Genomic DNA, 12532 nt, shown 5'->3' with positions numbered 1-12532 from the left:
TGCACAATACACACATTCTCCCGGGAGCGGCGTGCCCAGCCTCTTCTCCTATTCTTATCTCTGCTTTACAGGCCCTCCTTAAATTCCCAACTTCAAAAAAGCAACAGAATTTCCCAGGGCAAGGTTTCTGCTGCTGGATGCTTGAAAATTTTCAAAGTATTTGACTAAAGTGTGCGAGCGAGGGGGATGCAGACACAAGCAAAAATACCTTCTTCCACTTCTGTACTAGCTTGTTGTTTCCTGCTCCTTGAGCGCGTAAAAATGCTGCTTGGGAGTGGTCAGTCGCCACACCTATAATCTGCCTCTTTAGTAAACCACTGGTTACAGGAAGCAGGAGGCTAACCCCCACCTTTAACTCACAAACACGTCTCCAAAAGTTCCAAATTAAGTGTAGACCCCATAACCCCAACAGGCCATACTGCTCTTTAACTTAAAAGCTAAAATACTCATGTTATCCACTGGTTAATGTGCAATTTATGGTGTGTAGTTTGTTTTTCATATGAATCGTGAAGGATCTGTGGCCAGAGTACACAGCTGGAGGAGCCCTGCCCCCGCATGTTCGAAATCTGTGCCAATGAGTATATACAACTCGCAGTTCACACGCTGAGTCCACAGACTTCGCTGCACATGCTGGTACTGTACTTGCTGAATAATATGTTGTGTGTATTCTTTTGGAAATCACCAACCGGTCTAAGAACTGCAGTGTTTTGCTGCCTTTATTGTTGTTATAAGCCTCTGGGTGCCTGGATTCACATGTGTATTCATTGCTAGAATTCCCAAAGCACACACTGTGAAAATGTTTTGCAAAATGGTTTCCCTGCAAAATATCTATGTTTCGGCTACCTGTGCCACATCCCCGTGATTTCCACAATGTTCGGCGAGTCGTGGAACACCACGTGACTGCTGATGTCCCTGGTATCAACTGATTATGCTGTGCTGCGCCAGGATGTTCCCAAACTCCACTGCATGGGAGCAAACTGGTTTTGTACTTGTTTGTCTTTCTATTTCAAAAGCCATCTGCTTCCTGTATACCTGCAGCACTATTTACTTTAAGGTCATGCAAGCAGTGCACTATGATATGACAGTCTCTTGGTGACCAGCACCAGGGCTGCATGCTCATAGTGCTAAGTATTGTAGCACTCCACAAAAAGCTGCAATTTGATCTCTCTGGGCTTGCAGTAGAACAATATATTTGTAGGTCTTTCTGGGACTGTAATACGATTCTTGCTTCTGCCGTTGACCCGATCATGTGGACAACAAAGCTTTGTATGTTATAGGTCACTAGGGAGGGGAGGGAGGATAGATGCGTAATCAGGCACCAAGTCAAGGCGCCACAGTATAATGGGGAGACTGAGGAGGCGAGGTAAGGGCTACCTCCTCCCTCAGGTATTTGGGGGAGGGCAAGGGTGGTCGGGTTGGGGGTTAAAGCATAAAAAAATGAGAGTAGTAGTAGCAGCCAAGTAAAACGTAAGAATAATATCAGAATCAAGTCAGGAGTTCAGGAGTGTAAATAAAGAAAATGGGCTGATTGGTAGCAGACAAGTAAAAAGTAAGAATAAGAATCAGAATCAAAATGGGAAAGCAATCAAGATCAGTATGCAAATGATAGAGCGCCAGGAGATTCTGAGATTTGTAGGGGTGCATTATATTCACTGTTAGTTGGCACCCGCATATAATCAATGTATATTCAGATGAGTCACAAGAAATGTATCAAGAAATGTATCAGCTATATTGTTTAACATAGAAGTGTTAGAGATGAGAGAACGTTTTTTTGAATGTATTCAGTAAAATGCATAATGATCAGTTGTGTAATGTAGAGTGTTAGATTAATCTGTGTTAGGTCAAAATTATACATGTGCGGACTGCTTATACGCATATATGAAAATAATAAACTAATGCATAGTGAGAGAATTAATAATGTGTTAAGTTGCAAGGCTTTTTCATGTGTAGAAGAGAAGGCCCGTTTGCTTTATGTTAGCTAATGTAGTAGGCCGAAAATGGTTTTAGAAAGGGTTTGGGTTGCAGTGAATTGTAAAGTTTAAGATGCAAGTGTTTTTTTTCCATCCCATGTTCTCATTGCAGGTGCGAGGACATTTGGTTCGTTAGCAAGAATAAGTCTTTGTTCTAAGAGTTGAGATACGGGGAGAGCCAGACAGGGGTGTATTTTGGAATGTGCGATTATAACTCCTAGTGCGGAAGGTGCCTGGGACTCAAGGCCAAGCTAACGGACGATGGAGGATGGACAGCTCTGGATGGAAAAATACTGGACGAAGACCTGGCTGAGGAGGTGTGCCGAAGGGCGTGTTCTATGATTTGGGGTTTTGTATTAGGGATAGTGCCTCGTGGGTTGAGCAGAGGAGATTTAGGCGAGGAGCTAGAAGGAGCACTTTAGATGGAGCTCTCACAGAGTGGGGACTTCTTAGGAAGTTTCACCCCTGACACCTTTTCATGGTTTCTTGGGTCTTAAGGGAATGCTAAGTAGGGATGTCATTTAGAACAGAGTAGGGACAGAAATGCTTTTAATTAATGATTCCTAATATTGATATTGGTTTAGTGATTATTTACCTGATGCTTTTGGAAGCTGTACTTCTGATTATATTTAGTCGAATGCGAATTCTTCGTAGGTTAGCATGTGTGTTAGTGCCCATTTATTTGTTGTGCCTTGTGCTAAGGTGCCTTTATATCCAGATGTTTTTGTTGATAATAAAATCCCGAAAGCAATAGATTCTGAGTCTCAAGTCTTTGATGATGTCAAATTGCGGCAGATATATTCTGATAATTGTGTTTGCTCCCTCCACACTATTGGGCAAGTAAAAAGGTCCAGTCAACCTAAGTGGGTCCTTGTAGATAAGTAGAGAATAAGAATTGGGCCCTATCAGTTGGTAGCAGAGGATAGTTACTTCCGATAGCGAGGGACGATTTAGACTAGGATAAGTGATCCTTGAGACCCATAGATGTTAAGTGATGGTGAATCATCAGATGGTGAGCAGCAGGCGACGGCGGATGATGGACATTGACGACGAGTAGCAGTGCGGCAGGAAGCAGCAGTTCGAGGAGTGAGTATGAATAGGATGAGATGTTGTAGATTGCGGTGTTGATTTATTGTGTGATGTCTTGCGGAGTTGGTGTGAATGTTGAGTGATTGTGAGATCAGGCTGTGAGCGCGCGCAGCCCGGGAAAGTCTTAGGCTCGACGAGTAGCTTAAGCGATTGTGGTGTAGAAGACACCCGTGGTAGATTTTGTTGACCACCCAAAGGAGATCGTGAGGTACCATCGATCACCTGGACCGAGATAGGGGGAGCGAATGTGTGAGTGCATGACAACCCGACGCTGGTCTTGGTTTGCTGTATGTGGAGTTGAGTATTTGTAACCTATCAGAGGCGATCTGTCTGGCCGGACGGGGACAGACAGTTGCCAACCGAGGTCGACAATTTTGAGAGACTGTGGACGGACAGTCAGAGGTTGTGGACGGACAGCCAGAGAAGTAACTTGTTTAGGACAAACTGTTATTTCAGCGTATGAATGGGACGAATGCAGGGGTGAAACGTAAGTGTAAACAAGGGAACTTAGAGAAGGTGACATCAGAGAGTGTCGCGCTGTGATAGGCTGGTTGGTGTAAGTCGCGCTGTTATTGGAGGGTTTGATATCAAGAAGTAATATTGTGTGAGATCGAATTTTGTCCATCATGAAGTGTTTTAAGGTTTTTCGAGAACTGTGTAGAGGTGACAAACATGTAGTTTCTCGTGGGGGAGAAGGGATACTCCGGCACATTACATGGCAAGAAATGTGGGGTTGCATACGATAATTTGGATTGAAAATTGGCATAACATGACCCAAAATGAAGGAGAATTAGCTTTCCCGAGATATGGTTCATTTAGATTAGAAGTGTTGTACCAGTTGAAGTCTGTGATGGCGGCTTTACGACCTTTGCCAGGACCAACACAATTTGAAGCATTGCATGCGTGGATTAGAGCAGCGCATGATAGGAAAAGAGACAGGAACCAGGAAAAGGTGAGAAAGTCGATTAAGGCATTCCAGGATGCCAGATGGGATGCAGAAGAGAAAAGATGGAGAGCACAGGCAATAGAGTGACATAGACTGTATCCCTTATTGGTCAAAACAGATTAGACAAAGGAAAAGAGAGCAGACAATGAGGATGATAGTGATACTGATGATAGCCTATTGGAGAGGTGATTATCCGAGAGACCACCTCCGTATAACCCAGATGTCCCAGAAGAGAGGTCAGCTCAGACGGAAGAGACTAGGGGAGTGCCAATCCAATCAGACGCGAGAGTAGAAGGAAAGATCTCGACAGGAACCGAGGATACAAGGAGCCAGTCTGTGGCTAGCGTAAAGGTTGAGATAGATGTGAGGTTACCGGATGCTCTAAAGGTACCGGTCACTATTGGACCTATTGTTTCGGTTTACAACCCAGATCCAGAGAGGATTGCGAGCTCAGTGCAGACAGCTGAGGGGGTAAGGAGAGTGGCCGAGGGAAGTGGGCTAGTGGGTGGAATGGACAAAACTCCCAAGCCCATAGAATGGAGAACACCATTGCCAGCCACAGCAGACTCATCTAGGGGACAGGGAGAACAGAGACCAGAGAGGCCGAGGTCTCTGGCGGAGTCAAGATCGGATTTGCGATCATGGATACCACCAGTGAGAAACCAAAGCCAGAGTGTGATGGCAGCAGAGAAAGAACGAGGCACTTTAGTGAATCGTTCTGTTCCTATGCGCATGTCAGAAGAGAGTAGGTCACAGGAACGAGAATGTGAGTATAACGATAGAGATGGGGTAGTTTGCCGAGAAGTGCTGAGGGGAGGCCTGAAAGGGGTGATGATAGATGTAGTAAGATTAAAGGCGGAGGTGGATGAGATAATAAGTGGAAATTTACCCATTGAGAGAGTGTTAATATACGAACAAGATGAATTACTCTTTGTAGCGAAGGAAGTGACTCGCAAAGCATGAACTGCTCATGAGAAATTGTCAGAGTTGGCCAAGCGGTATGATGTGGATCTGTCCAAGACTAAATCATTGCAAGGAAGTCATAGGTTGCAGTACAGTGACCAGGAACTGGAGGAGAAAAGAGTCATGGGATTGAGGACCCATATCATAGATCTGATCATAGCCATGCGTGCATGGATTATGCTTGATAAATGGTATGAAAGATGGTCCAAGAAGAAAAGATCTAGGAGAGCCATGGGAGAGACCCCACCTCCGGGTGGAGGGGTGACGGAGATAGGGAATTACCCTCTAAGGTAAGTACAGAATGGAGGATACGTGCATGTACCCTGGAGCAGGGGTAATTTGGCGGCTTTCACAAATGATTTTCCCCGGCTTAGGGAGAAGCCTGTGGAGTGGTATAAGCAGGTTGATCGCTTTGTTAAGATCTCAAAAGTGTTGTGGATTGATCTGAATACTTTAATTGATATTGTGGTCCCGGGAGATTTGTGGTCGGCATGCAAGATTGCTGTTGAGTGGCCGACTTCAGAGCCCGATAGGAACCCGATTTTGAATGGTCCGTCGCTAATAGTGATGAAGAAGTTTGAACAAGTGATTACTTGGCTGAAGTCGAAAATCTCACCACAAGACATCGATTGGGTGAAGATAGACAGGACAGTGCAAGAACCTAAGGAGACTGTACATGAATTCTATGAGAGACTCCTGCAGGCTTTTAAGCAGTATAGTGGCCTAGATGCGTTATATACGAAAGATATGGGACAGTTTGTTTCAAAGTTTGTGTTGGGATTGAGGCCAAAGGTTAGTCTCATGATACAGCAGCATTTGATTTGTTGGCAGAATAAGCCTGTAGATGAGATTTTACAGTACGCCTGATATTGCACCAATGAGATTGAATCCAAGCACAGGAAGTTGAAAGATAACTTGATGCTCGTTCAGATGCAAACCGCTCAGGGACAGCCTAATGGGGGAACATTGGGAAGGAGACAGGAAAATAATCAAGGGGGAAACCAGAATGTTCAGGGGCAGGGAAGGCCAAGGCCAATAGACCCTAAGACAGGCATGGATGTGGCGACATTGAAAAAGACTACAGCATGGACACTGGAGACGCAAGTGTCCTCTAAACCCATGGAATCAGATACAGCAAGAAGGAGAAATAGTTTAGGTCCCTGTGGAGGAGGCGGTCCCTACAGTGACAAGACCTAAAATGGCTAAAGGGGGGACAGGTGTTCCACAGGTGCAGGTTCCTCAGCCACCCAGAATACAGAATGTGCAACAGGGAGCTCGGACCTATTTGCAGATGCCAATGTTTGAAGTGAGCGAGGAAAACGACTCAGACCCGTTGGCACGACCATGTTCAAGGGGAGAGAAGGATTGCATGCTTAGAGCCATCTTAGAGGTAGATCAGAAGGGACCCTTTGTGGAAGCAGACCTTGACGGTCACCCTACAACCTTTTTGGTTGATACGGGGGCTACCAGATCGACTGTAAGATCTGCAGTGGTCCCAGGTCTACCCCTTTCTGGACAATGTATCCAGGTTGTCGGTTTGGCAAATAAGAAATTGATTGGTCCACTGACGGAGCCAATCCCAATCAAGATAGGAAATTTCAGCGATCAACACCAGTTTGTGGTGTGCGATTCTAGTCCAGTTTGCCTATTAGGGAGAGATCTATTGTGCAAGCTCAACTGCACGATCTACTGTACCCCGAAAGGAGTGGAGGTGCAGATGAGGGATGATGATGCGACCTTTAAGGTTGAGAATCAGCGTGTGTGTGTGGAAATGTACCCAGCATTGACGGTGGAGGAACCTCCACTTGACCTGAGGGATTCAGTGTCTATTGATGTATGGGACCTCAGTGGTGAGGAGATTGGCCTAGTCAAGGGAGTAGACCCAGTGAAAATCCAGATTAAGCCAAACGTAGAGTTCCCGAGGACGCCCCAGTAAAAGTTATCTTCTGATACTGTCGTAGGGATCAAACCTGTAATTGAGTCCATGATCAAGCAGGGAATAGTAAAGGAGATTATGGGTAGCCCATGTAATTCGCCTATCAAAGGACTACAGAAACCAAGTGGAAAATTCAGGATCGTGCAGGATTTGCAAAAAATAACTGAGATAGTTGTTCCATGTTGTCCAGTGGTACCGAATCCATCTGTGATCCTGTTTCAGATCCCATGTGAAGCTGAATGGTTCACAGTGATCGACTTGTGTCAAGCCTTTTTCTCGAATCCTCTACATGAGGAGAGACGATTTCTTTTTGCATTCCGGTTGGAAAATCGTGTGTTAACATGGTGTCGTATACCACAGGGGTATACAGAGAGCCCGTCTATTTTTAACCAGATCTTGAAGAAAAATCTCGAAGGTCTTGTGTTGCCACAGAACTCTGTTTTAGTGCAACACATTGATGATCTGCTTGTTGCGTCAGAGACGGAAGACGCTTGCAGAATTGATACCGTTGCTCTGTTGAATTACCTGGCGGAGAATGGTCACAAGGTGTCCCCAAACAAATTGCAATACTGTTTGAGTGAGGTACAGTATTTGGGTCACCGAATTGAAAAAGGCAGGAGAAAAGTGTCTCCAGATCGCATTGATGCTATCTTGAGAATGCCAGTTCCCTCAACGCAGAGAGAAGTCAGAATGTTTTTGGGAATGGTGGGCTATTGTCGCCAATGGATTCCAAACTTTTCCTTTGAAGCAAAACCTTTACAGCGGCTGACGCGCAAGGATGTGAGTGATCCGGTACCATGGGACGACGACTGTTTAAGAGTCATGGAGGTGTCCGTAGACCAGTGGCTTATTTTTCAGCTACTTTAGATCAAGTAGCTTCTGCGTTGCCCGGATGTCTCAGATCCGTTGCTGCAACAGGTGTCAGTATCGAAAGATGTGAGAGCATTGTGATGGGTTATCCGCTTACTGTGCATGTGCCACATTCTGTTGAACTGTTGATGACCAGGACTAAAACACAGCACCTCACAAATAATAGGCTGACTGGTTATGAACAAGTCATCCTTGCTGCCAACAACGTGACGCTGAAGAGGTGTTCTGTTTTAAATCCTGCCACATTGTTGCCGGTCCCAAATGTAGACGATGATGAAGACTGTGAGGACCATGATTGTCCCGATGTGACTGAACTGTGCACCAAACCGAGACCTGACATTGTCGATGAGCCGCTTCCAGTCTCAGATGAGATTTTCTTTGTGGACGGTTCATGTTTAAGAGACAGTGTTGGTCGACTGAAAGCAGCGTTTGCTGTGTGTACCATCACGGGAGTGGTTGAAGCCGCTTGTTTAGAAGGAGTATACTCCGCACAGGTGGCCGAGCTTATTGCTTTGACCCGTGCCTGTTTGGCCATTGATAAGATCCGTGTAATGATTTATACGGATAGTCAGTATAGGTTTGGTGTCGTTCATGACTTCGGACAGCTATGGTCACAGAGAGGGTTTATGACATCTTCTGGTTCACCCATCAGAAATGGGGATTATGTGAGACAGTTGTTGGAAGCATTGCAAGGCCCAGATGAAATTGCGGTTGTTAAGTGTTCTGCACACACTAAAGGAAACGATTTTGTGTCATTGGGTAACAACTACGCGGATGAAATTGCTCGATTTTGTGCAGAACAGGGATGTATATTCACTGAGAGACATGTTGAGAAAAGCCAAGAGAGAACAGATTTCAATGTGATGTTAGCTATGGCTGACTCATGGGAAGAATTGAAACAGTTGCAAGATGAGGTTTCTGATCAGGAACGGGATAGCTGGATATGAGCTGGATGTGGGAAGGGAGATGTAGATGTATGGGTTTCGAATGATGGATGAGCTGTGTTACCAGAATGCCTGCTGAATCCAATGGCAAGATTGATACATGGTGCTGTACATCTTGGTAGAGACGCGATGATGCGAATGTTTTGCAAACATGGCACAATCCGAAGTTTCGTACAGTAGCTGAAGCTGTGTGTCAGAGGTGTGTCACGTGTCAACAGATGAATGTAGGAAAGAGGACAGCTGTGACATTGAGTCACATAGGAAGGTCAGGTGGACCTTTCAAGAGAATGCAGCTGGATTTCATTGAAATGCCAAAGTGTAATGGGTTGAGGTACATATTAGTCGTAGTATGTGTCTTTTCTAGGTGGGTGGAGGTTTACCCGACACGTAGGTGTAACACACTCACCGTAGCCAAGTTACTACTGAGAGAATTTATCCCGAGGTACGGTTTCCCGACCTATTTTGAATCAGACAGAGGAACGCATTTCCATAATGAGGTCATGAAATAGCTTTGTGCTGCTTTGAATGTAGACCAAAGGTTGCACTGCAGTTACCGACCAGAGGCTTCTGGGATTGTGGAACAAGTTAATGGGACTTTGAAAGCCCGAATGGCAAAAGTGTGTTCTTCGACATCCTTGAAATGGCCAGATGCATTACCATTGGTTCTCATGAGTCTCCGTAGTGTGCCTGATAGGAGGACTGGATTGTCACCCCATGAAATCCTTATGGGGAGAGCGATGCGTTTGCCAGCAATACCTGCCACTGCTTTGATTAACATCACTGATGATTTGATTCTCGACTATTGTAAAGGCCTGGCTGATGTGGTCCATTCTGTGTCCCAGCAGGTGCAGGCAGCAACTGTTCCAGCCGCAGGTGACCTGTGCCACGACTTGTGCCCAGGGGATTGGGTACTAGTGCGCAAACACGTGAGGAAGAGTTGCCTGGATGCCTGGTGGCGCGGCCCATACCAGATAATTTTGGTCACGAATACAGCAGTAAAGTGTGGGGGATTGCCGAATTGGGTGCATGCCTCCCATACCCGTAGAGTTCCAGCACCCTTGGAAGAAACAGCCCCTCTCGTGAATGAAAACCTGAGGTGGCAGAGCCATCTGAGAGGGCAAGTCAAGCTGTAGGGGTTGCTGACTCAGCTGGTTGTGCACTAGACCAAGCCGAAAGGGGATGTGAGAGTAACCCTGAATCGGACTTGGAGGAAGAAGGAAGAGTTGCAGTGGGCAGTACTGAGTCAAATTCTGCCGAAGAAGAGAGCAGTGCACAGGGTACCGGAAGGGAGAGCGGAGGTGCCACAGAAGCAGAAAGGGTTTGGCCCGCGAGTCAGAGACGGGTAAACTTGCGATTGGCACCAAGAAGAGATCTTGCTCCAGTTTCTGAAGAATCTGAAGTAGAGCAGAGTGACGAAGATCGAACCCAAGGTGCTCTGAGAAGATCGAAGAGAACAAGAGTGCCGTGTCAAAAGTACACCTCACCAGAGTGGGCATACGTAGTGACTGATGCCAGGTTTACTGAGCACGGGAAGGCTGAGATCGATCACACTGGTCAGCAGTTCTCCGATTCCAAGAGTGGAAGTGCTGCTGAAGATTCCAGGACTGGAGATCGAAGGAATATTGACCATCAATATTCCGAGTCCACCGCTTCTGAGTAACGTCCGTGGTCTGATCCTGGACACACTGGACTTTCCGACCTTTGCAGTTATACCAGCTCCCCAAGAACTGAAAGCCCTCAAACTTGAAATCTTGCAGGGGGTCCTAGAGCTGTTGGGATCGGCAGTTATTTTGGACTGATGGTGAACTTTTATTGTACATAAGCTTGAAAAGAAGATAGCCTAGGCCCGAGTGGAAGAAGAAAAAATGTAGGGACTTTCCGTTGGAGAAACGAAAAGGGCTAGGAAAGTCTTTTCTGATCAAGATATATAAGGAACTGAAATTTGTTAGGGGTTTTCCAGCTTCAAGAGGGCAGCTGAACTGAGTCGTTGGATGAGAAAGAGACTTTTGCCCACTGTGATTGAACTGAACTTTGAGAACATTTCAAAGATGGCGGAAGCTGGAAATACTCACCGTAGAGCCAAATTAGTGATAGGTACACTGTTAGGCGTAGTGATAGTTGTTATATTTGCGATAGTAGTAACCTCATACATGGTGGCACACAGACAGGAGGGGGAGGTTCAGGGAACACCTACACCTACCACTTCAGGACAGAAAGGGGTTCCTATTGGAGACCAGAAAGCTTTGACACTTGAGGAAAGTCGTATGTTTCATTTAGATTTGTCTAGAGGTGATTTTAAACTTAATGCTTATGCGAAGCTGTTGTATGAGTATGTTGATGCGATGGATGCGAAGGATTGTTATGTGTGTATGCAGTTTACTTCTTCAGTAGACGAGGGTATTAGATACCATCATCTCCCACTGACATATGGGATTTCTTGTAGCTTATTGCTTAGTTTGTTTTATGAGAGGAAACAGTTCGAGTATTTCTTTTCAAATTACGATGCAGTACTTCCTGAAGTTCCGGCATATAAACATTTGAATAAGTATGATTATTATAAGTCAGAGGAAAGACTTCGGACTTATTTCATACCGACTGTGAGTCTAGATACAGCTTATGCTCATAGACATAATTTGACATGTTTGTTGTCAGAAACGGAAAAGGAATTTATTGGTCAGATTGAGGATAGATATAGAAGACTAACTCAAAAACTAAAAACAGGAGAGAGTAAAGTAGACTGGACGGATGAAGAGAAGTTACACAAATCCAAGGGAAGTTATGGACCTATTGCTTTAGATCAAGTACAAAAGGGGAATTTGTGTGTTGCACGCCCTCAAACCTATTATGAGAAGGTTTCAGTGGGGCATAGTACGTGTGATCATACTTTTACCATGGAGGACACTGCTAAGAAATTCTTGCAAGGTCCGGTACAGGTGATTCCGACAGTGTATTATGTGTGCGGGAAAAATGCATATGTGAGATTGCCTGCAAATTGGTATGGTCCGTGTTATCTGGCTATCATTTTTCCGAAGATTTACCATGCTGAAGATTTGAACCTGCTAGAGACGGGACGTCACTCTAAAGTGCGTAGAGCTGCGAGTGCAGGAGCAGTGATTGGTGACATATTCGGAGCAATGATACGTAGTTTGGGCGTGGTCCTGAATGACGTGAAAATAAGGAGGTTGGCGACTGTGGTTGATAAATTGTCAATGAATACAGCAAAGTCGTTGCTGTTGGTTGATGGAGAGATGTTATCGATACAAACCATGGTTTTACAAAATCGACTTGCGTTAGACGTATTATTGGCAAAAGAGGGCGGAGTCTGTAAATTGTTGAAAGTTCAGGAATGTTGCACATATATTCCAGACAATAGCAAAGATCTGGAGAAATATATAGATAACATTACCACGAATTCATAAAGAGATTGTAGATTTGACAGAAGAGAATGTGTGGGAAAAGATTGGCCAGGGATTTGGTCGAGTGGGGACTTGGTTTGCAAACTTGGGAATGGGATTTCTCGGATTTGTGCTGAAACCACTAATAATTGCTGTGGTTTGTGTGATCTGCCTGTGGGGACTTGTAAGAGCCTGGAAATGGTACAGAGGAAAGAAGGTTGAAAGAGCTCTCAGAGCAAATGAGCAAAGAATGGCGAGACTGCAGGACAGTCAATATCAGAATCTTAAAAGGATGGAGGGGTTCCAACAGAATAGAATGGTAACAAGCTCTGTTTAGATCGGTTCCTTACTCCAGAAGGAATGAGAGTATGATAGTGTGATGACAGTTGTCATCAAAGGGGGGAAATGATAGAGCGCCA

Source organism: Triturus cristatus, chromosome 7 (assembly GCF_964204655.1).
Source record: "Triturus cristatus chromosome 7, aTriCri1.1, whole genome shotgun sequence".
Classification (NCBI taxonomy): Eukaryota; Metazoa; Chordata; class Amphibia; order Caudata; family Salamandridae; genus Triturus; species Triturus cristatus.
Note: the sequence above shows the minus strand (reverse complement) of the source record.